Genomic DNA, 26,373 nt, shown 5'->3' with positions numbered 1-26,373 from the left:
GTCAAAAGAGTGTATGTTACTAAAATTATTTCTTGAATAAATTATTATCTTTTCATAATTTTATGTATTGGATAGGAATTCAACAATATAAAACTCTTCTAAAAGCATGATTTTAAGATGTACATAAATCACACTATAGATTTCACATATTCCAAATTTAGATCACAAATTATGTTAATAAATTTTAAATAATTTATCACTCATTTCTTTAGTTTCATGAATCAAAATATATGATCTATCAATATAATTGTTTTTAATTTTTAATAAATTTGTTGCAGATGAAAGTTCCTCGAAAAATTCTCCACATTAATTTTTTTTTTTTTAATAAACAGTTTTATATTACAACCTTCATAAATATGGAAATATGAATCTGAGAAACATCATAACAATTTTATCATGGGATAGGTTTGATTAATCCTCAATAAATCTGGTTTCAATAATAAAAATTTGTTACAGGAATACTTCAAGAGTATTTATCTAGTAATTAAATTTGTTTATATAATAAATCTTGAGTATTATGCATACTTCAAAATTCTAAGCAAGACAGATTAATATCTATAAATCCATAATGAAGGTGTTTTTTCACCTTCTTATGATCAATATGGAAAAAAATAACAATCAGAAAATCAGGCGTTAAATAATCAATAAAATAAAATTGAATTGTCTTATGGGGCATGACAATCAGAACAATCAAAGCGACTTCCATGTTTTTCATTATTCTAAATGTTGCAAATTTGTTTTGTACTTAGAAACTAAATTGGTTCAACTCATGGTGACCCTACTAAAATTATGAGCACAGGATATTTCCGAGGAGACCCAGGACAAGGAGTCCTGCTGCAGAAAGATAATATTGCTGTGCAACCACAGGCACCTCCTCGGCAACACTCAATTATCAAAGGTATGTCTTTCAGATATGATCCTACCTTTGTGCCTCTCGAATCTCTTAAACATGAAATGTATTTTTTGGGGGGTGGGGGCGGGCTGCACTGTTAAAATTTGAAATTTTAGTTGTGGCAAGCAAATATGCAAAGCATTGTTTATAACATATTAAAAAGTAACATGAGGACACTGGCCCTCTTTATTCTCCCATCTCTTATGTCATACTTTTTAAGGGGCTTATACCTTGATGCATGGTTGCCTAATTTCTTACATCATACTTGGTAGAATTTTAAACCTCGAAACTTAGATACCCATATCAATTGTGCTTAATCAATTGAACAGTGTCTAAATAAAAATGTATTTTTAAAACTGGCCATATTGAACAATGTGGCTTCCCTATAAAATTATATAAGAATCTAGATAATCCTTTGAATAGTTGATCCCTCCTTCACCATGTTCTCCATGGTAATATTGACGATATCGGCCACAACAATCAAGATGCTTTTCTGCTCTTAAGTATTCTAGATGGTACAGATTTACTTTGTAGTTAGAATTCACAGTTAATACAATTCTAATCACACTAACTGCAATTATTTATGAATGCAGGATTCTTTTCTGGGGCACAAGAAAAGGAAATCCTTCAAAATCAGAAGGGTGTGTCACAATCACAGCCGGCAACTCCTCTGCAACACATAAATGCCAGAGGTAAGTCTTTCGGCTGTGATCCTATCTTCATCTCTGCAGAATTTTTTTAATATGAAATGCTCATTAGGTTACACTGTTAAAATTTGTAATTATAGTTGTGGAAAACCCAGCCAAGTCACATATCTGTTATTAAAAGGGCTGTCAAGCAGATGGTAGCTGCCTGCTCTATCCAAAGATAAATATCTAAAATAAAGCCTAGCTCCGATTAAGCCTGCAAAAGTAAAGCTGCAAGGCACTGCTTTAAAACACTAAAACATATATTGAAAAACTGACATGAGTACACTGGCCCCATTTCTACATTTATGGTGACATATATTTTTCACTTAACCCTTTAGCCTACCAAGAACAAAAATCACCTTGTTTCATAGCTCCAACATAGCGTACAAAATGTTAGCACTTAAATTATCCATCGAAAGATGTGATGTTCCCTAGATATTGTGATATCCCCCAGATATTGTGATGTAAAACCCTGACTTTTATTTTTCAATTTTCAAATGAGAATGGAAAGCACCAATCAATAATTAAGCTGTAACTGACATAAAGACTAGCTGCTGTAAAAAAATCAACAAAAACCTTGAGAGAATATATTGAAAGTTCGAAACCCTTACAAAATAATTTATATTTATTGTCAAAAGAGTGATCAGAACTCAGTCTCAAAAATTATATTTAATCAAATATTTTGTACTTACAAGCTGTTGCATGGCCTGGTACAGTAGCGTAGCACTGCACTAGAAGTCTCAAAAGTTGTACAACCTTTGTTAGGAAGGTACAATGTGACAAACTGATATGCAGACCCTTCTTGATGTTGATTCCTCTCACAAATGATGAGTTGTTATTACTTAATGCCCTCGAATGGAACAGCTGAGTAGTGATCTCAATAAAAATGCTAATAGATTTGTTTCGGAAGAATAAGAATAGGGTCAATAACACCCCACCCCCACATCCCCCACACCCTCAAAAATGAATTAACAACTAGAGATTAAATCTGACCTAGAAACATCTACAATGTCATAAATCAGGCGTATTGACCTTGCAAGGTTGGCACTTACCTCAAATCGGTGATTGCTAATAAAATATGACTCGTATAGCACAAACAACAAATGATGTGACTTTTCTAATGATGAAAACATCTGACTTTCTTACTAAAAAGGTGGTACTCAACTAGGGTTGTTTAAAAATGTCATCAACAATTTAGATCCAGGCTTCCAGGGCTTTTGATGCACAAATAATGTAAATAATAGATACCTCAAATAACATAAGGCAACAAAATAATGATTTTTAAATGAAAAAACATCGTAGTGTCACTATGGCAAACTGGAAATATCTTCAAATCCTCCACATAATCATGATTCTTGGACAAAATCACCCAATTTTCGAAAAAAAGGTTTTTGTTATTGATTCCCAAATGTGAAATTCAAGAGGATTCCATCCTCTTAAACCCCAAAAACCAAGGGTTTTCATCCTTGGATGCCATAGATTGAACAAACTACTCAAATCTAAAAATGGGATGCATAAGGATAGCTTGAATGATTTAAAGTTTATAAAATTCTATTTGTAATAGTTGCAATTCAAATTATGAATGCAGTATTCTTTTCTGGAGCACCAGGAAAGGTTAGTTAGAATTCAAAGTTCTCAAAATTCTATTCGTAATAAGTGCAATTCAAATTATGAATGCGGTATTCTTTTCTGGAGCACCAGGAAAGGATATGCTTCAAATTCAGAATGATACAGCTCTGCAATCAAAGCCGGATCCTCCTCGACAACACATAAATTCCAGAGGTAAGTCTTTCCGCTATGAACTTATCTTCATCTCTGTAGATTTTATTAAATATGAAATGTTAAGTTTTTTTGTTAAAATTTATAATTCTAGTTATGAAGAGCCCAGCCAAGGCAAATAACTATTACTAAAAGGGATGTCAAACAGATGGTAGCTGCCTTCTCTATCCAAAGATAGAAGATATAAATGGAGCCTAGCTCCGACTAAGCCTGCAAAAGTAAAGCTGCAAGGCACTGTTTTAAAACACGAAAAACGTATATTGAAAAACTTACATGAGGACACTGGCCCCATTTTTACATTTATTGTAACATATATTTTTTGCTTAACCCTTTAGCCTAACAAGAACAAAATCACCTTGTTTCATAGCTCCAACATAGCTTACAAACTGTGAGCACTTAAATTATCCATCCAAAGATGTGTTGTCACCTAAATATTGTGATGGAAAACCTTGACTTTTATTTTTTAATTTTCAAATGAGAATGGAATGTACCAATCGCTAATTAAGTTTTAACTGAAAATGTAAATCTCTGGTTTGCAAAATTAAGACTAGTTGCTGTATAAAAATCAAAACCACCCCTGAGAGAGAAAATAAGTTCAAAATTTGAAACCCTTCAAAAATAATTTATATTTATTGTCAAAAGAATGATCAGAATTTACAGTCTCAAATATTATATTTGATTAAAGAAATTGTACTTACAAGCTGTTGCATGCCCTTGTACAGTAGTGTAGCACTGCATTAGAAGTCTGGAAAGTTGTACAACTATTGTTAGGAAGGTACAATGTGACTGAAACTGATATGCAGACCCTTCTTGATGTCAATTCCTCTCACAAATGATGAGCTGTTATTACTTAATGCCGTCGAATGGAACAGCTGGCTAGTGATCTCAATAAAAATGCTAATAGATTTTTTTGGAAGAATGAGAATAGGGTCAATAACTCCCCACCCCCACCCCAACGTCCCCCACTCACTTAGAAACGAATTAACTACTAGAGATTAAATCTGATCTAGAAACATCTACAACATGTTATAAGTCGGGACTCGGGAGTATTGTCCTTGCAAGGTTGGCGCTTACCTCAAATCAGTGATTGCTAATAAAAGATGACTCAAACAACACAAACAACAAATGATGTGACTTCTCTAATGATGAAAACATCTTATTTTCTTACTAAAAAGGTGGCAAGTATTTTAAAGTACTTTTGATTTTGTACACCCATGAGGCCACTCCCAGAAATCAGAAAGAACAAGAAAAAACTGAGGGCTGCTCAATGGGAGGGCCATACCAAAAACCCTTAACGATAGGTACAATCATAACTACAGTTACAGATATATGAAAATTAAACAAATGAGCTGATATCCTATACATTTATTCTAGCCAAAACAGCAACCAAAAGCTAACGTGGTATTACTTGGTCATTTCACTTACTGTTTCACTGGGCCCACACACCAATGAGCAACATCAGGAGAGTTCAGGACCTAGAAGGGCTTTCTTCTTCCTCGTCTTGTTGTCAAGACAAAGGCCAACCCAGCCGTCGTAGCATCGAAAGCCACTATCAAAACACCATGGCTTATTAGGGAAATCCAGAGCCTCTATAACAGCCCTAATGGTTCCTTTGTCTTTCCTCCCAACTCTAGCATCACCACAATGAGCATTGATGATAGATTTGCATTAACACAGTATCTGTGGTTGGTAGGGATGAAACCATCCCCTTGTACCATCTGAATAGCATGCAAACAATAGAGCAGCTCAAACTGAATACCTTATTTTGCTTGCTGACTGAGACTGTTCCTATGAAAGCAAATTGTCGTTCATTAGCATTGAGACTCACTATCAAAGCTATTGCATATGAAATAAACTGACATCAAATGATTAAAAGAAATCCTTCTTGCCCTTCTTAGCATCGCTCCTCATTATTAACTGGAGCTCACTTTGCTAGTGATTCGAGCTTCACATGATATTAAGGGCATAGCTTAACTAAATCATAAATGCTTCTCTTTAACCATGCATATTGGAACAACTCCACCTACAATCTCCAATAGTTCATGATACTTATGTTGTCAAAGAGAGATTGCACAGTGATTGTCAAATTTGTAATATTGCTATCAAGATTAAACAATGTAGCTTTTGAGTCAACCTCATTAACCTATAATTCATGAGTAGTGATTTACAAAAGCCCATCTCTCATGAGAATGAATGGAACACTTAAACACTCATTGCATCTAGGTGATGCTCATAGACATGAAATATCAGGAAGTCACCCATCCCTGTACTGCTCTAACTCAAGTGCACTTAACCACAGAGTTTTGTCCAAGGTTAAGCCCACTTTACTTGTAACCTTGTTTGTGAAACCTTCTACAAGTGTTGTGCCCTAGAAACCATTTATTGGAAATCCCCTTAAACTCGTCAATTGATAAGTAGGAGATATTTTCTAGAGAAAGTCAAATTGCAATATTGTTATCAAGATTCCACTATGTAGTTTTACAGTAAAATGCATTGACCCATAAGTCAAATTGTGATATTGTTGATGTTTGTAGCTCTAGGAGATATCTTGATTACCTGTGATGGTGCTCTATTCATATCATCGCATTTAGAAATATGAAGAGACGTGCATTTGGAAATATGAAAAGGCTTGCATTTGGAAATATAAATAGACTTCTGTTATAATATGAAGCGTCTCTCAGTTCAAATCTTGAAAAGTTGCATTCTTTAAGAGCCTCAACATTGTATATATACTATATCATTGCTTTGTGTGATGTGATGCTTGCTCATTTGGGTTAATTCTATACAACAACTATAGATATTCTATGGAGTCAATTTTGTTACATGTAATAAGTTAAAGAGTTTGCAATATTCAGTTGGAAGCTATGTTCCCCGAGGACACATACCCAGCCTAAAACCAGGAGTTTTGGAAACGGGGGCATTCCGGGGATGGGGGGCCGGGTATGGGACATCCCCCAACCGTACCAAGTATGGCCAGCCGTCCCCAAATTTTTATTTTTATTTTTTTTCTATTAACAAAAAATTTATGCAAAAAAATTAAAAAGTGAATATTAAAAATAATTTAAAGGCTCCTTACAAGTTTGCCAAGGTGGGCCCCACCCCTCCAAATGCAGTAGAGGCAGAATGGGAGTAGCAATCTATTTCATTTTTCTATGTTATGGTTTTTATGTTGAACGTGAACATGATTATGATACATTGATACTTTTACTTTATGGCAGCCCTCTAGCCTTGGGCGTATTAGGCATATTTAGATTTAGATTTTCAGATTTATCATGTTTATTATTATGATATTGTTCACTGATATTGATATGCATTTTGACAATTGAGTACTGAAATCGGATATTATTTCTTAGATGGCATTCAAATGTTGTATGTTATGGTTCTATAATGTTTAAATGACATGCTTTGTGCTTAGTTTCATATGAATGACATGTATATTTGCAAATTTCAATTTATATTTTAAAACTTCCCTATATATATATACATAGCCGTCCCCGTTTGCCGTCCCCCCCGTCCCCAAAATCGCCAAAAATATTTGCCGTCACGGAAACTCGTCCCACCATCCCTGTACCGGAAACTTGGGGGAACATAGGTTGGAAGCATTGTACTTAGACCTCTATTATTTGATAAAAGAGAGATTAAAAAGTAACATGAGGACAGTGGCCCCCTCTTTCTTCTCCCATCTCTTATGTCATACTTTTTAAGGGGCTTATACTGTTAAATTTATGATCTCTGCAAATGTAATAACATTGTTATAATTCTATGTGTTTCAATTGCAGATTTCCAAGATATATAAATATATCTTCAAGAGACATGTCTCTATGGTTATATATATTAATTAATCATTAATTAAAACATTATTAATTATAACATATCTATATTATATATATATATATATATATATATATATATATATATATTAGAGTGTGTATAGTTAATGATTAACAATAACCATAGAAGGATTAACTCTAGGACAGTTCAATCCGATAGAAGCTACAATTTAACACTCCCTCTTAGCTCAGGAGGATTGTTATAGAATACATTATCATGATAATCTTAGAATGTCATATTAAAGACCTTAATATATATATCACACTAGATACATTATCCTTTGATAATATAAGTCTCAACAGGAAGTCTATATCATAGGTGAGATCTTTTTATAGTAGACATCGCTTCACAAAATGTGTCAGAACAAACATGCCAACAATATCTAATTCTAACAATGATATGTATATCAATTGTTTTCTACCATAGCTATGACTTAGATACAATCGAAGCTATCTCAACACTCCCTCTTTATTTTGGAAGATTTATATATAACATATTATGTTCTTGAGTATAAGGAGATATCATCTCACTATGATATCCCTAAAATGGCATATCAATATGAATTCATCAACACACATATGTAAATTAACATATGGAATTTACTTCAATACATTAAGAGGCTAGAATCCTCAATACTCCCTCTTAAGCAAAAGGAAATTGAAATAAGTTTAACTTAATAAGGTGTAATCATCATTATGTTTTAAACTAAGAGAGAGAAAGAAAACATAATGGATTTTCATGGTGTCTGGCTATCGCCCAAAAGACCCATGAAGGTTATCAATGTGTCTAGCAAAATCTGGCCCGAAGAACAAGGATAACCCAAACTTTCAAAACAATGGGTTTTCATGGTGTCCGGCTATCGCCCAAAAAACCCATGAAGGTTATCAATGTGTCCAGCAAAATCCGGCCTGAAAGATAACACCAAATTCAACCATTGTTTGAAAACAGATCAACTAAAATAAAGTCGTCACTTTATAATAGGATCAGAACACACGAAAGGTCATCACCTTTCACAAGAGAAGTCGTCACTTTTCACAATACAAGCTTGCAAGCAAAAATAATTTTATATTCATGAATATATATTTTAATAAATGCATTTACAACAAAGTCATATTAATTTTACCTCTGAAGTACACAATTTCAACTTTGCAAGAGGCTTGGTAAAAACATCAGCACTTTGCTCATTTGTACTAATATAACTCATCCTTGTGATAAATGCACTAGTATCACAAGGTCACATGACATGGAGCATTTTCTACAAGAGTAGATTTATCACTCTGAAGTGATATGATCTACTCCTAAAAAATTAGACAGAATCATGTTCTTATTTGCTCCCTTTTAATCTGAAGCAATGTCAGATTTCCTCTTCATAATCTTAATCATTAAGGATGTTCACTTCTAGAGCCTGCACAATAATCCTAGTAGCAAACGTACCAACTTTCCTTTTCTGCAAGAACATCTGTAGATATAAGGAAAAAGATCAATGCAATTTAACTCTTATAGTACGTATAAGTTTATAACTGAGAAAGAGACTATAGTAAGTAGATAACCGTAATACTCAAGAGTAAGAATTACTTATCTTTCTATGACAATCCATAAATGTCAAATCATTAAATCTCCTCTCTAAAGATGGTTTCAAGTGGGAATTTGAACATTGTTTATTAAGTTTACCCCCCACAATGTGAAATTCCAACTTTTATATCATTGAGCAATTTTACGCACTCGGTACCTAGATTATGATTATACAAGTTATTTAAGGATCTTTTCATTTTCTTGTGATGTTCACAAGGTGTGGCCCATTAAAATCACGAAGTCGCATCCATGTATTTCTAGACTCCCTCTGATTATAAATCTTCCAAACTTCAACATTGCCTTTAGAAGAAGTGTAAAACTCCCTCTTAATAAAGAAGGATATTCATAATCTCAATCATCATGGATATTTGGAGCTACTATCATTAGGCTAAGTCTGCACAATACCTGGTAGCATGTTTAAAGTACCAACTTTCTTTTTCCTGTATGAAAATCCTCAACCATAAAAGAAAAAAATCAACACAAATACACTTTATAGTATACATAGAAGTTACTAATAAGAGAGCTAAATGTCAAAAATAAGAATACTTATCTGCACATAAAGATTCAAAATTTCCTTCTTAGATTATCTGATAATGGAACATCTTCCCTCTAAAAGTGAGAATGGAACTTTGACTTTTATTCCCCCCACATTGTAAAATTACCACTAATTCTTATATTGTTGAACAATTTTGTATCAAATATGACAACTTCTTTCTAAGGTCCATCTTGCCTTTTTCATCCATTGAAGGTCCAAACATTCATTTAGCTTAATAATAGAAGTCAACATGTCCTTCCATTTTCTCAATATCGTCCACAATATGCCAATATCTTGATTGAGTATGATTGTGCCATATGAATGAATCTATATTATGGCAATCTGTGTATTCCATATTTATATCATTAGTGAATCCATCACAACGTGGTTTACTCCTTGTGAATCTCAATCTCTTTCTTCCTGCACTAAAATTCTTAGAGAAAATGATCACGGCACATAGTTCTTATAATATGTATTGAAATTAGAAATAAGAATAATTCTACATAATTATAATTATCATTCCAATAAAATATAAATAAATATATATTTTGAACATATATACATACATTCAATCTTATATATATGTATATATAATTTCAAGTGATCCCAAATATAAAAAATAAACAAAAATACTAATCTCACCTTTTGATTGTATTATATGGACACAATTCCAATTTATTTTTCATCTTTTCTCAAACCTTAATGGATATAAGGGCTCATGATTATAACTATTCTTAGAACTTATGTAAATTCCACCTTGGTCTTATCGTGCCCAATCACCTAATTGAATGGTCGATATGGATTATTCCTTGAATTCTTACTTGTAGGTCATATGCGGCGTCTGCGTTTATATCTTCCGCGTCATCAATCTAGTTCTTTACGGGTGATACACGCTTCTGATCTGTCACTTTGACTTGGGGTGGTGTCGGTTCCATGAAATCTTCCATTGACATGAAGTTCGAGTAGTGTATTGTTGCGAAGGTGGCTTTCTCCACAATGATTCGCGTATGATCACTGGTGATTTCCAATCTACGCATGTTTCCCATGATTGTGTTTGTTCTATAACTCCTTAGCTCTTATCGACACGTGGCTTGAGCAGAATATGGCACATTACAATGCACACAAAAATAAATAAGACTTTCACTTGCCATCTCGCCCCTCATCTAATATGATGCACAGCTACGGATCAAAATTGATGAGCATTATGTGCTCACTATTTTGTACTATAATATTCTCCAGATTCATCATAATCCAGATCATTGCATTCTGATGCCACTCATAATGCTTCTCAAATTTCCAACTCAATTGAACATGCGCTAATGCTTGAATTAAGGCGACGTCTTGGTGTATATCTCATTAGTGAAGATGGGACATTGCAAAATTCCTACCGTTCTATCTTGCTATGCAGTTCCAAACTGTCAACTACCATGCCAATGAAGGACCTCATTCTCTGTGGGTAACAGATTCTCCACTTCCACTACAGTGGTATCTCCCACACAGGCTTTGATTTTTGGTCTGATAAGATACCTACAGCTAGAAATACATTAAATCTACCAAGCTACAACCTAGGTAATTTCTCCCACTCACGCACTCATGAAAATCAATGCAACAGCTTAGGATAATGTGCATGCAACTCAATCTAGGTTCATGTCATGTGTGAGGCAGAAGCCTGACGTAACTTCATAGAATTCCTCTCATAATATGTTTGAATTATTCCAACTATCTGCGCTCTTTTGTACTCCATCCACTTCCCAGTCTTTGTCGTGTCCACTTTATAGGTCTCTTAAGCCTCCTCAATATACTCATTTAAAAGTTGACGTCACCATATTAATATTCTTATTTTGTTGTCACAAAATGTCTTCCACTAGGCAAAGATACATCTCATTTGGAAATGTAGCGATTCGCCTCAAATCTGAGCCTACACACCGACATAGAGATGGATTCGTCATTTATATTTATTAACCATAACCTTAAACCCGCTCCTTTCTTCTCATCGAATCAATATCGATGCCCTTCATATACCTATCTGGCACAAACTCCGTACAATAATCCCCCTCATGTAGATGTCTTTGCAATGCCTCCTTTAACAACACCTCAAGGTAAGGCATTTTAGAATGAAGCTTCTCTTCCTCCGCCAAGTTCTTAACCTAAATTTCTTCAATTTCCTTGAACTATAAAACTAGCAGTGCAACAGTACTGATCATGATAACTTTGCAGATGCAACCCCGAGTCAATACTTACAATCTAAAGATATTGTCTGGTTACCTCCAAATCGAATTATCATAGTTCCACGATATCTGAGGAAGCCCAATAGTAGTCCTCCGAGAAATTCTCAGACGGGTTATAGTCTGCACACTCGCACGGACCCCACATTATCAATGCCCTTTTGTGCCATTCCTTATGCCCAAGGGGGCACTGCAACATCTGAGTCCAACTCATCATTTGAGAAGACCCAACTCTAATCTCCAAATTGGGCCTATGAGGGGCACAGTGACATTGTCATAGTAGACATTTACCCGAGTCCTCAACCAGTGAGCTCCTTTCCAAGTGAGGAATTTTGATTGTCTTCACACAACACAATTAATTATAGTTTCATAGATCCTCATTAGTGGAACATTCAGAAAATTTTCCATTAATGTTACATTCTTCTTTTACATTTGCAGTTGGCTCTGATACCATGTTAAATTTATGATCTCTGCAAATGTAATAACATCGTTATAATTCTATGTGTTTCAATTGCAGATTTCCAAGATATATAAATATATCTTCAAGAGACATGTCTTGTGAAGAGACATGTCTTGTGAAGAGACATGTCTCTATGGTTATACATATTAATTAATCATTAATTAAAACATTATTAATTATAACATATCTATATTATATATAATATATAGCATAATATATATATATATATATATATGAGTGTGTATAGTTAATGATTAACAATAACCATAGAAGGATTGACTCTAGGACAGTTCAATCCGACAGAAGCTACAATTTAACAATACCTTGATGCAAGGTTGACTAATTTCTTACATCATACTCAGTAGAATTTTAAACCTCAACACTTAGATACCCATATCAATTGTGCTTAATCAATTGAACACTGTCTGTTAAAAATGTATTTTTAAAACCGGCCATAGTGAACAACATAGCTTCTCTATAAAATTATAAAAGAATCTAGATAATCCTTTGAATAGTTGATTCCCTCCTTCACCATGTTCTCCATAATAATATTGACCATATCAGCAACAACAATCAAGATGCTTTAGTGTTCTTAAATATTCTAGATGGTACATATTTACTTTGTAGTTAGAATTTGCAGTTAATAAAATTCTATTCACACTAACTGCAATTAATTATGAACACTGGATTCTTTTCTGGGGCTTCAGAAAAGGAAATCCTTCAAAATCAGAAGGGTGTGTCGCAATCACAGCCAGCACCTCCTCGGCAACACATAAATGCCAGAGGTAAGTCTTTCAGCTATGATCATATCTTCATCTATGCAGAATGTTTTAAATATGAAAAGTTCATTAGGTTACACTGTTAAAATCTGTAATTCTATTTGTGAAGAACCATGCCAAGTCACGTAACTGTTATTAAAAGGGCTGTCAAAAAGATGGTAGTTGCCTGCTCTATCCAAAGATAAAGATCTAAAATGGAGCCTAGCTCCAATTAAGCCTGCACAAGTGAAGCTGCAAGGCACTGCTTTAAAACACTAAAACATATATTGAAAAACTGACATGAGGACACTAGCCCCATTTCTACATTTATGGTAACATATATTTTTAGCTGAACCCTTTGGCCTACCAAGAACAAAAATCACCTTGTTTCATAGGTCCAACATAGCTTACAAAATGTGAGCACTTAAATTATCCATCCAAAGATGTGATGTGCCCTAGATATTGTGATGGAAAACCCTGACTTTTATTTTTGAATTTTCAAATGAGAATGGAATTTACCAATCGATAATTAAGTTACAACTGAAAATGGGAATCTCTGGTTTGTGAAATAAAGACTAGTTGCTGCATAAAAATCAAAACAAACCTTGAGAGAGAGAGAAAGTTGACAGTTTAAAACCTTTCAAAAAATAAGTTATATTTATTGTCAAAAGAATGATCAGAACTTACAGTATCAAAAAATATTTTTAATTAAAAAAATTGCACATTCAAGGCATAGCCTGGTACAGTACTGTAGCACTGCATAGGAAGTCTGGAAAGTTGTACAACTATTGTTACAAAGGTAGAATGCGACTGAAACTGATATACAGACCCTTCTTGATGTTCATTCCTCTCACAGATGTTGAGTTATTATTACTTAATGCCCTCGAATGGAGCAGCTGGCTAGTGATCTCAATAAAAAATGCTAATAGATTTTTTTGGAAGAATGAGAATAGGGTCAACAACACCCCAGCCCCACGTCCCCTATGCACTCAGAGATGAATTAACAACTAGAGATTAAATCTAACCTAGAAACAACATCTACAATATGTAATAAATCAGGAGCATTGTCCTTGCAAGGTTGGCACTTACCCTCAAATCGGTGATTGCTAATAAAACATGACTCGAATAGGGTTGTTTAAAAATGTCATCAACAATTGAGATCCAGTGCTTTTGATGCCCGAATAATGTAAATCCCTCAAATAACATAAGGCAACAAAATAATGATTTTTAAATGAAATAACATCGTAGTGTCACTATGGCAAACTGGAAATATCTTCAAATCCTCCCCATGATCATGACTCTTAGACGAAATCACCAATATTCGAAACTAAGGTTTTTGTACTTGATTCCCAGATGTGAAATTCAAGAGGATTTCATTCTCTTAAACCCCTAAGAACAAGGGTTTTCATCCTTGGATGCCATAGATTGAACAAACTACTCAAGTCTAAAAATGGGATGCAAAAGGATGGCTTGAATGATTGCACATGAAGAAATGCACCTCCTTGATATACATTTTCAAATTAAACCTTAGCTCCTAAATATCCTTTCAAGTATTTAAAAGTACTTTTTATTTTTTACGCCCATGACGCCACTCTCATAAATAAGAAAATACAAGAAAAACTGAGAGGGCTGCTCAATGGGAGGGCCATAACAAAAACCCTTAATGGTAGGTATATTCATAACTACAGTTACAGATACATGAGAATTATACAAATAAGCTGATATCCTACACATTTATTCTAGCCAAAACAGCAACCAAAAGCTAACGTGGTATTACTTGGTCATTTCACTTACTGTTCCACTAGGACCCACACACCAATGGGCAACATCAGGAGAGTTCAGGACCTAGAAGGGTTTTCTTCTTCCTCGTCTCCATGTCAAGACAAAGGCCAACCCAGCCATCATAGCATCCAATGCTGCTATCAAAACACCATGGTTTATAGGGAAATCCAGAGCTGAAATTTAAGTTGTGAAGAGCCCAGCCAAACAAAGGGCAGTCAAACAGATGTAGCTGCCTGCTCTATCCAAAGATAAAGAACTGAATGGAACGTAAAGCTCCAATTAAGCTAGACAAGCAAATATGCAATACGGTTTATAACACTAAATACATATTAAAATGTAACGTGAGGACACTGGCCCTCCTTCATATATGGAAAGATATATTTTATTTTGCTTAACCCTTAGCCTGCCAAGAACAATAGTCACTGCGTTTCATTGCTCAAACATAGCTTACAAGCATTAGTTTATCTTTTAGAAATTTATGAATTGGTGCATTTCAGGGACTAGATAACTCTTTTTACCTTTCATATATTTATTTTATTCAAATATTTTATATTATTCAAGAGTTCAATTTGTTATTTGATACAAAGCACGAGGTTGTGTTAATAGTAAATACCTCTTTGATCAAGGTTTGAGGACTTAGGGGTATCGATTCCATTAAAGTTGTTTGGGATACAATTCCAGGCTCATCTCTTATGTCATACTTTTTAAGGTGCTTAAAACTTGATACATGGTTGACTAATTTCTTATATCATACTTCATAGAATTTTAAACCTCGATGCATAGATACCCATATCAATTGCGCTTATCAATTGAACACTTTGATTAAAATAATACTTTTAAAACTGGCCATAGTGAACAATGTAGCTTCCCTGTAGAATTATAAAAGAATCTAGATAATCCTTTGAATAGTTGATTTTCTCCTTCACCATGTTCTCCATAATAAACAACAATCAAGATGCTATTCTTAAAAATTCTAGATGGAACAGATTTACTTTGTAGTTAGACTTTGCAGTTAATAAAATTCTAATCACACTAACTGCAATTACTTATGAACACAGGGTTCTTTTCTGGGGCACCAGAAAAAGAAATCCTTCAAAATTAGAAGGAAGTGTTACAATCACAGCCGGAACTTCCTCGGCAACACATAAATGCCAGAGGTTAAGTCTTTCAGCTATGATCCTATCTTCATCTCTGCAGAATTTTTTAAATATGAAATGTTTATTAGGTTACACTGTTAAAATTTGTAACTCTAGTTGTGAAGAACCATACAAAGTCACATAACTGTTATTAAAAGGGCTGTCAAGCAGATGGTAGCTGCCTGCTCTGTCTAAAGATAAAGATCTAAAACGGAACCTATCTCCGATTAAAACTGCACAAGTAAAAAGATGCAAAGCACTGCTTTAAAACACTAACAACATGTGTTGAAAAAGTGAGATGAGGACACTAGCCCTATTCCTTCACATATGCTAACATATATTTTTTGCTTACCTTTAGCCTGCCAAGAACAAAGATTGCCTTGTTTCATTGCTCCAAAATTGCTGACAAGCATTTATTTTTCACTTGGTTGTTAGTCTATCTCAAAAAAAAATTATTATTTTCGCTTAGTGTTTTGTGAAAATTAATGAACTGGTGCCCCCTAGGGCTGGAAAGCCCCAACTGTCTTAGATATTTTAAACGGATAATTTAAAAGGGTATTTTTCTTTTTATTCAAAGATTTAATTATTGTTAACAGGTCCATTTTGTTATTAGGTAAGGGGAGCATGAGTTTATGTTGATAACTCTTTAAAAAAAGGTTAAGGACTTCAGAGTGTCAATTCTATCAAAGTTGTTTGGGACATGCTTCTGGTCCCATCTTTTGTGTCAGACTTCCAAGTTTTAAGAACATTATACCTCAATGCATGGGTGATTCATCTCTAATATCATACTTAGTATTGTTTGAAACCTTGATGCACGAATACTCGTGCCAATTGTGATTAATCAATTGACCTAAAATAAATTGATTAAATAAATGTTTTTTAAGCTAGCCATAGGCTATAGCCAACAACGTAGCTCTTGGTGCAGTTTTAAGAAAATCTATGATAAGCTTCTTTATGGTTGATCCCATTTTTTAACCATTTCCTCCATATTAGTATTGAGTCTTGACCATATCCTTTGGTGCAGCTACAACAATCAAGGTGCTTCAGTTCTAACTATTCTAAATGTTGCAGATTTATTTAGCAGTTAGAATTTGAAGTTTATTAAAATTATACTCGTAATAAGTGCAATTAAAATTATGAATGCAGGAAAGGATATACTTCAAATTCAGAATGATACAGCTGTGCAACCAAAGCCATCTCCTCCTCGACAACACATAAATGCCAGAGGTAAGTCTTTCAGCTATGATCTTATCTTTATCTTTAATTAAAGGTAAGGACGAGTGTCAATTCTATCAAAGTTGTTTGGGACACGCTTCTGGTCCCATCTCTTATGTCAGACTTCTAAGTTTTAAGAACATATATCTCAATGCAATGTTGATTCATCTCTAATATCATACTTTGTATTGTTTGAAACCTTGATGCGTGAATACTCATGTCTATTGTAATTAATCAATTGACCTAAAAAAATTGATTAAAAAAATTATTTTTAAAACTAGCCATAGCCAACAACGTAGCTTTTGATGCAGTTATACGAAAATCTATGATAAGCTTTTAAATGATTGATCCCATTTTTTAACCATTTCCTCCATATTAGCATTGAGTCTTGACCACATCCTTTGGTGCAGCTACAACAATTAAGATGCTTCAGTTTTAAATATTCTAAATGTTGCAGATTTATTTTGCAGTTAGAATTTAAAGTTTATTAAATTCTATTTGTAATAAGTGCAATTAAAATTATGAATGTAGGACTCTTTTCTGGGGCACCAGGAAAGGATATACTTCAAATTCAGAATGATTCAGTTGTGCAACCAAAGCCATCTCCTCCTCGACAACACATAAATGCCAGAGGTAAGTCTTTCAGCTATGATCTTATCTTCATCTCTGTAGAATTAAGTTTCTCTGTTAAAATTTGCAATTCTAGTTATGAAGAGCTCTGCCAAGGCAAATAACTATTGCTAAAAGAGATGTCAAACAGATAGTAGCTGCCTGCTCTATCCAAAGATAAAGATCTAAAATGGAGCCTAGCTCCAATTAAGCCTGCACAAGTGAAGCTGCAAGCCACTACTTTAAAACACTAAAAATATATATTGAAAAAAGTGACATAAGGACACTGGCCCCATTTCTACATTTATGGTAACATATATTTTTAGCTTAACCCTTTAGCCTACCAAGAACAAAAATCACCTTGTTTCATTGCTCCAACATAGCGTACAAAATGTGAGCACTTAAACTATCCATCCAAAGATGTGATGTCCCCTAGATATTGTGATGAAAAACCCTGACTTTTATTTTGGAATTTTCAAATGAGAATGGAATGTACCAATCTATAATTGAGTTTCTACTGAAAATATGAATCTCTGGTTTGTGAAATAAAAAACTAGTTGTTGTATAAAAATCAAAACAATCCTTGAGAGAGAAACTAACTTGAAAGTTTGAAACCCTTCAAAAATAATGTATATTTATTGTCAAAAGAGTGATCAGAACTTACAGTCTCAAAAATTATATTTAATTAAATATTTTGTACTTACAAGCTATTGCATGTCCTGGTACAGTAGTGTAGCACTGCATTAGAGTCTGTAAAGTACAACTATGGTTAGGAAAGTACAATGTGACTGAAACTGATATGCAGACCCTTCTTGATGTTGATTCCTCTCACAAATGCCCTCAAATGGAACAGTGGGCTAGTGATCTCAATAAGAATGCTAAAAGATTTTTTTTGGAAGAGTGAGAATTGGGTAAATAACCCCTCACCCCCACATCCCCTACCCCTTCTGAAAAGATTTAACTAGAGATCAATCTGACCTAGAAACATCTACAATATGTCATAAATCAGGAGTTCTATTCAGCTCATTCTCAATGAACAAAAGCAAGGGAACGAATTTTAATTGGGGCTTACTAAGTGAGAGATCTTCTGGGGAGATCTCTTGCTTACTTGTTCTTAGTACCTTCATCATTCAAGAGTACTGTAAAGTAGTCTTCAGCCACCTAGCCAATTTATTTTGGACTCTCCACCAACACACCCTCCTTATTTTTATCTTGGTAATTCCATTAAATTTCTTCTCACTTTTGTACACGCAGACAAAATTTTGAATTCCAAACCCCCTCCATGAGCCAACACTACCTGGATTTTTGTCTCCAAAAACCCTCTTCACAGGCTAGCACCTCCAGAAATTTATCCATTGGTTCCTTCTCTTTGTGAAAAGACAGCGATCTGTTCCAGCTCTTATTACTATCTCATTCAACTCTTGAGAATACTCTTGAAGTGATTCTTGTTCAACACTTTCAATCTTTTCTTGGCATAACCTAGCTTTTTGTTAAATTGAGAGAGCTTTGCGTCCCTAACAGGCGGTGCCTCATTCAACCAGTCTTTCACTCTCTGTCTTTATCCCATAGCCACATAGTTTTTAAATTTGAAAGAGCAGCATTTGGGAGGGGATCTTAGAAAGAATTTCAAAAGCACCAGGAAGTGGTCTGATCATCAGACTAGTAGGATGGTACGCTCTGCAAGTGGGGAATATCAGCCAAATTTCATTGTAAGAAGAACCTACCTGGCCTCTCAGTGATTCTTGTAAACCCACTTCTCTCATTTGTCTAGGTAAATCTTTCATCATTTGGTGTCAGATCAATGAGAGAGACACAAATAAAAGTTTAAAAATTTATCTGAGCTATGGTGAAATAGGTGAGGCCCCCTCTTTTGTCACAAATGTCAATAGTGACAATGCAATCCCGTCCAATGATAAAGAGTTCGCCAGGCTTTGAGAGTGGAAAGGTACTGAGGTGTTTCCGTGTGACAGATTTTTGTGTGCTCCTGGTTGGGCCATAGACATAAATTTAATTTAATTTCAAGTTTCAAGGGAGAAAGATGATTGAACATGCCTACTGATATTACTGGTCCTGAATGAATTATGCACTTATTGTGTTTGAGTTCCAAATGATCCCAAATCCACTTGAGGCACCTAAGGCATCCATGAACAATCATTCCTTGCTACTCCATCTTAAAATAGTCTTGTGAAGATCATCGGCTTGCATTTTTGTTTCTTGAATGAGTGTAATATCAAGGGATGATGACTCGGTTGGGCACTCTGATTTACTCCTCTTGGTAGGGGCATTAAAGCCCCCAAGGGTCCAGATTATGAGCCTCGTGGCTCCTTTGAATCCTTCCCCAATCTTATCTTTCTCTGTCCTTTCATCTTTCTTAGTTTACCTTATTTATTATTCTTCCCCTTTGAACTTTTTCTCCTGCCTTGGTTAATTTTGACTATGATTGGCATATGGTTCTCGTTTTTAGGATATCCACTTTGTCTCAAGAAAACTCACTGGAAAACTTATATTCTCCCATCACATTTTGAGAACCAGATCCTTGTGTGTGTTACCTGGATCAATATCTAGGTCGACTTAACAGCATTCCATAAATTACATAGCTCATTGAAGATTTAATTTGGTCTTCATCTCCCCCCGAGTTGGAATGTTCTTCTATGTGTAATTAACCTTCCCAATTATTATAGCCTACCAGGATGGGTGGGCAGGGCCTCACTCTCTTCCAATATTGGATTGTCCTCACCCCTTCGTATTATTACAAGGTAATTGGTAAATACTTGCTTATTAATAACAGAGACCGAAAGGTCAATTTATACAAAAGGAAGAGATGATGTTTCCTTAGGAAACGATCGTAAAGAATAGAAACATTCTATTCCAGAGAAAGCAAAAAACGAAAGCAAACTAAAGCTAAAGATATTTATAAGATAACCATTAACTAATAATAGACGTCTTATCTATTATTGTAATACCCTCCCTTAATGGTTAATCTATCTAACACACCAAGCTGTCCTTTGAATTTGACAAACTTATCAAGACCAAGAGGCTTGGTGAGAATGTCTGCAGTCTAATCTGAGGTAGGAACATACTGCAGATCTATAGTCCCGTCTTCAACCAGCTATCGTATGTAATGACAATGAACATCCACATGCTTGGTTCGTTCATGGAAGACTGGATTCCGTGCTAACTTGATAACGCCTTCGTTATCAACAAACAGAGTAGTCGGTCCTGCTGGTGACATCTGCATATCCCCAAGCATCCGACGAAGCTAGACAGCTTCACATCCTGCCTTAGCAGTCCCTCTATATTCAGCCTCTGTAGAAGAGAGAGAAACTGCCTGCTGCTTCTTGCTGGTCCATGTGACTGCACCGGATCCCAAACTGAACACATATCCAGATGTTGACTTTTTATCATCAACAGAGCCTGCCCAATCTGAATCTGTGAACCCACTAAGTTTAGGATTAGAACTCCGAGAATACAGAAGTCCATAATCAGAAGTGCCCTTCACATAACGAAGCACACGCTTTGCTGCCATCCAATGATCAGCCTTAGGAGCTGTCATAAAGCGTGAAATATAGCTGACTGCTAAGCTGATATCAGGCCTAGTAGCAGATAGGTAGATGAGGCTGCCTACTAGTTGCCTATACGTAGTATCATCAACAAAAGGAGAATCAGACTTGGCTGATAACTTGAGACCTTTCTCCATAGGTGTAGATGCAGGTTTGCAATCCTGCATTCGGAATTTGTCTAACAAGGCTCTGGCATATTTGGACTGAGAGATGAATATACCCGAAGACTGTTGCCAAACTTCAACACCTAAGCAATAATGCATGAGCCCAAGGTCAGTCATATCAAAACACTGGCATAAGTGTTGTTTGATTCCCTGAATCAAAGATGTCGAATTGCCAGTGATGATCAGATCATCCACATAGATAACCAGAAGGATGATGTCACTGTCAGTAGTCTTGATGTACAGATTTGAGTCTGAAGAACTCCTCTTGAAGCCTTGATCACTGAGGTACGTATCAATCTTGATGTACCATGCCCGAGGGGCCTGCTTCAAACCATAGAGAGCTTTTACCAATCTGAGAACCTGATGGTCTTTACCAGCAACCTTGAAACCAATAGGCTGCGTCATGTAGACCTCTTCATGGAGATCACCATTCAGGAAAGCACTCTTTACGTCCATCTGATGGACCTTCCAGCCAAATTGTGCTGCCATTGCTAGGACTAATCTGATGGTGCTCATCTTTGCAGTAGGAGCAAAGGTCTCCTCATAATCAATGCCCTGACGCTGAGAAAAGCCCTTTGCCACCAAACGAGCTTTGTACTTATCCAAAGTACCATCTGATTTGTATTTGATTTTGTAGACCCACTTGCAGCTAATGGGTTTCTTCCCTGGGGGAAGATCAGAAAGGACCCAAGTGTTGTTCTTCAGTAGGCTCTGGTGTCCAGATTGCATGGCCTGTTCCCACTCTGGAATTCCTTTAGCCTCGGAATATGTTTGAGGTTCAAACACACTGTGAATGTTGGCCATAAGAGCAAAGTTAACAGAATCTATAGTTTTGCTCTTTTTCCGAGTAGTTCTCCCATCAATGAGCTCATCATCATGAAGATCAGCAAGTGTCTTAGCCCACCACTTAGGCCGGAGAGGAGAATGACCAACAGTAGTACTAGGAGATGCTTGATCAGCAGGATCCTGATCAGAAGAATCTGGATCAAACTCAGGTGAAGCATCTTCAAAACGAGGTGATCCTGCAGGAGAAGCCGGAGGTGGCTGTACAGGTATCACTGGCAGGACTGGAGCTGTAGGAGCTACTGGAGCCCTCCCATCAGGTGGACCTAATGGAAGCCAAACTCCCAAATCATGAACCTGCATAGGCTAGACTGCTGGATCAAGAACAGGAGAAACAGGCATGAATGGTCCTCGCTGCTCATCAAAGACTACATCGCGGCTGTATATGAGACGAGATGTCTCAACATCAATAAGGCGGTAGGCTTTGTGAAGACTGCTATATCCAGCAAGCATCAGTTTCTGACTCTTGGCATCCAACTTGGTGCGTGAAGCATCAGGGATCCAAACAAAAGCAAGAGAGCCAAAAACCTTCAGGTGACTGATTCTGGGCTTGCGACCTGACCAGGCCTCTTCCGGAGTTTTACCTTTGACCGCCACTGTGGGTCACCGATTCAACAGATAAACTACAGTGTTAACTGCTTCTGCCCAAAAACGCTTCGGAACATGTCTGTGTTCGAGCATGAAACGAGCCATCTCGGTGATTGTCCTGTTCCGACGTTCAACTACACTGTTCTGTTGTGGCATGTGGGGTGTGGTGAACTGGCGTTGGATGCCATGTGTATCCAAGAAGCTGGAGAAAACATTAGAACAAAATTCCCCCCCATTGTCTGATCTAAGAGTAATAATAGATTTCCCAGACTCTTTTTCAACTAAGGGTTTAAACTTCTGAAATACAATAAATGCATCGGATTTCTTTTTAAGGAAATACACCCACATTTTTCTACTGAAATCATCTACAAACAACAGAAAATACCTGTACCCAATAACAGAAGGAGTGGCCATAGGGCCGCAGATATCAGCATGAACAAGCTGAAGTACTTGAGAAGCTCGCCAAGAATCGCCACTGGGGAAAGGTGTGCGATGTTGCTTCCCAGCCTGACATGCGTCACAAACTCCAAGGTGTTGGGTTTGAATCTCTGGCAAACCAAGAACAAGCTCATCCCGAGCAAGTTGTGAGAGATAATGCACATTTAAGTGCACATATCGCTGATGCCAAAGTGTGCTGATGGAAGATCGCCGAGCAGCCATAACTAAGTCCTGAGAATTACCAGAATCAGTAAGTCTGAAAAGACCATGATCCTCAAGACCAACTGCAACAATAGACTCAGTCGCCTGATCAGTGATGGTGCACTGATGTGAACTGAAGGTGACTGCCAAGTGTGGAGAATGTCGCAGCAACTGACTGACCGAGAGTAGATTTAGTTCCATCCCTGGAACGTAGTACACATCAAGGAATATGAGCTTCCTCCCAACAGACTGAATTTGAATGTTGCCTTTACCAACAACCGTGTACTCTTCTCCACCACCAAAGATAACAGAATCTGAATAAGGCTGGTAGTCAGTAAACCAGTCTCTGCGGTGAGTGAAATGTCGAGAGGCACCTGAATCAATGTACCAGGCAGATGACTGTACATGATCTGCAGGTCTTTTAGCCATGAAGGCATAAAAGGCAGATTCCACCTGCTCAGTGTGCTCTGCACTGTTCGCTTTGGGTTGCGAACCTGATTGCTTAGACTGGGCAGCTAAGCGTTTCCGACATGCAACCTTCATGTGACCATACTTGTGGCAATAGTTGCATTGAATGTTCTTCTTTTTGGTACCATCGGATGCTGGAGCAGAAGACTTCTGCTGAGATGGTTGCTGAAACTTGCCCTTATCCTTCTGAAAGGATTTCACAGCAAAGGCTTGCTCAGTGGAGGTGGAACTGGAGCTGCTACCGAACTGTTGTTTCCACCGATCTTGCTGAAGTAGCAGGGTGCAGAGATCAGTGAACTTTAGATCAACACCAGTAGATGTGATGTTGAGAGTCTCGATAAAATGCTCATAGGAATTTGGTAAACTCCAAAGAGTGATTACCACAATATCCTCTTCCTCCATCTTGCGACCGATGGCAAGTAACTGATCACGGATTTCCTGAATCCGATTCAGGTGTGCCTGGAGCGAGGTGCGCTCATCCATGACAATAGAAAACAGAGTGTTTTTCAGAAAGAAGGCTCTGCTCTTGTCGGAAGTCTCATGAAGACCTTTTAGATGTGTCCAAATTTCGGCCGCTGTCTTGCCGGATGGAATCTGAGAAAGCTGGTCATCAACTACGGAGAGTTTGAGAAGCATTACTGCCTCTCGATTGTTCAGATCCCATGTATCTTGATCAGGACCCGGAGAAGTCGGACGCTGCTCAACACCCAGAACAAGTTGATTGGTGTTTCGATATTCGAAGATTGCGATGATTCGCTGCTTCCAGGTTCCATAATTGCGACCATTGAATTTGGAATTATGCTCGAGCAGAATATTTGTCAAAGATGCCATGGCACATTTTTCAATGAAAAACTGTGAAAATTTGTGAAGGCACGTTTTTCGAGGCAAAAATACGGAAGACCCAGAAGAATCAGAGAATGACCCAAAAGAGAGCTCGAAAAATCTAGAAGGAATCTGCTGTCGTTTTTTGAATCCGCTGGCTCGAAAATCGAGGCACAAAAATTGAGGCACCCAGAAAAAACGGACGACAACCCAGTTGAGCTCTCGAAAAACCCATCAAGAATCTGCAAACAAAAAAAAATTTCGACCCCAAAAATTAGGGTTTCGAAAAAAAACGGCCCTAGCTGAAAAAAGCTTGAAAAAACTTCAGATTTCTTGATGAAAAATGGTCGAATCTGCTTCCCAGAGCACGATGACAGACTGAGACGGCTAAGAGCATGAAGATTTGATACAGAAACATGCAGATTTTCACCCCAAAAATGCGAGTCTTCAAAAAATGGCCACGATTTCCACGCGATTTGCAGACCCGTAATTCGGGAATTTCTCCAAGCAGAAAAACCCTAGGTGGGTTTTGGAGAAATTAGCTGAAATAATTTTGAAAAAATTTAAACAAATAATTTCAAGAAGAAATTATAATTTTTTTCGAAAAAATTTAAGTAATTAGCTCTGATACCATATTACAAGGTAATTGGTAAATACTTGCTTATTAATAATAGAGACCGAAAGGTCAATTTATACAAAAGGAAGAGACGATGTTTCCTTAGGAAACGATCGTAAAGAATAGAAACATTCTATTCCAGAGAAAGCAAAAAACGAAAGCAAACTAAAGCTAAAGATATTTATAAGATAACCATTAACTAATAATAGACGTCTTATCTATTATTGTAATACGTATTGGTTCAGATGGGATGTCAAGAGAGCATCCCACTTTGTTGGGTGCAACGTGCATGCTTATTCTCCTTAAAGACCGCCTTCTCCCTTTTGCAATCCCAAGCTGTATGCCCTAGCAAGTAACAATTTACATCTGATCGAAGTCGTCTCCATCTCCACTTTCTGTCGCCAAATCTCTAACTCAGATCGAATCTCCAACTCTTCCACAGGAGGGGAATCTAAAGCAACGAACGTGCAGATTCTTGAATTCATGCCAAAGCCTCCGGCTTCAGTATAATCATCCACCATCAAGAAAGAACCAATTTGCTCTCCAAACATTTTCAGGGTGTCACCATCCCCATAAGCAGTGAGTAAAGTGTATAAGCGAATCTGTTTGGACGAATAAGAAAACTTGCATGTAACTAGTTTAAAGTTCGGGGTCCAATCTACGATGTAAAAGCCTACTCTATCTATCATAAGTGATCCCTGACTCAGAATCCTCTGTTTCTTCTATTCCGATGGACATTCCATCAGAAACAAAACCCTTGGAGTGATTTTGATTTTAACCTCACGGCTTAGCTTCCGTTTGTATCTGTTTTGCACTTTTTCTCTAGCTGTTGCCCGTTTCACAAAAAAGGCAGACTGCTGGAGTCCGACCACAGAGGATTTAAGCTTATCAGAATTCAAGAGGAAAGTTTTGCATCTTACCAAATATCTTCTTCTCCAGCGCTCCACGTTTTCCTCCAGGGCGCTCTGCCCGCCATCCTAGTTCTCTGGCTCGAAATGGTATTCGGGATCAGACTTCTTTTTCCCTTTCCAAACTCTGTTGCCCTGATTCCACTTCTTTCTCTGTCATCGACCTTAAGTCCGGCTGCGGTTATGCTGCATTTTTATGATTCTGCTTCATTTTTTAGATTATGTTTTAATATGAAGCATTTGAAAATATATATGATATCCAAAACATTTTCCATTCAAATT

The 26,373-nt window shown here is 36.5% G+C and overlaps 1 long non-coding RNA gene across 3 annotated transcripts; it reads right to left on the bottom strand.

Annotated features, from left to right (window-relative positions):
- Positions 1-1,161: 1,161 nt before the first annotated feature.
- Positions 1,162-26,373, bottom strand: LOC149542225 (uncharacterized). 3 transcript variants are annotated; one of them, XR_016355442.1, is made up of 2 exons: positions 26,104-26,373; positions 1,162-1,617 (listed from the first exon to the last, which is right to left on the bottom strand). It is a non-coding gene; the product is annotated as an uncharacterized LOC149542225 (long non-coding RNA). The 3 variants fall into 3 exon arrangements; XR_016355441.1 differs by having other exon boundaries at positions 1,162-1,562; XR_016355440.1 differs by lacking the exon at positions 1,162-1,617 and adding an exon at positions 1,624-1,809.

Source organism: Cupressus sempervirens, chromosome 8 (assembly GCF_028749045.1).
Source record: "Cupressus sempervirens isolate cs-2001-9-10 chromosome 8, ASM2874904v1, whole genome shotgun sequence".
Classification (NCBI taxonomy): Eukaryota; Viridiplantae; Streptophyta; class Pinopsida; order Cupressales; family Cupressaceae; genus Cupressus; species Cupressus sempervirens.
Note: the sequence above shows the minus strand (reverse complement) of the source record. Positions and strands in the feature narration are given on the sequence as shown.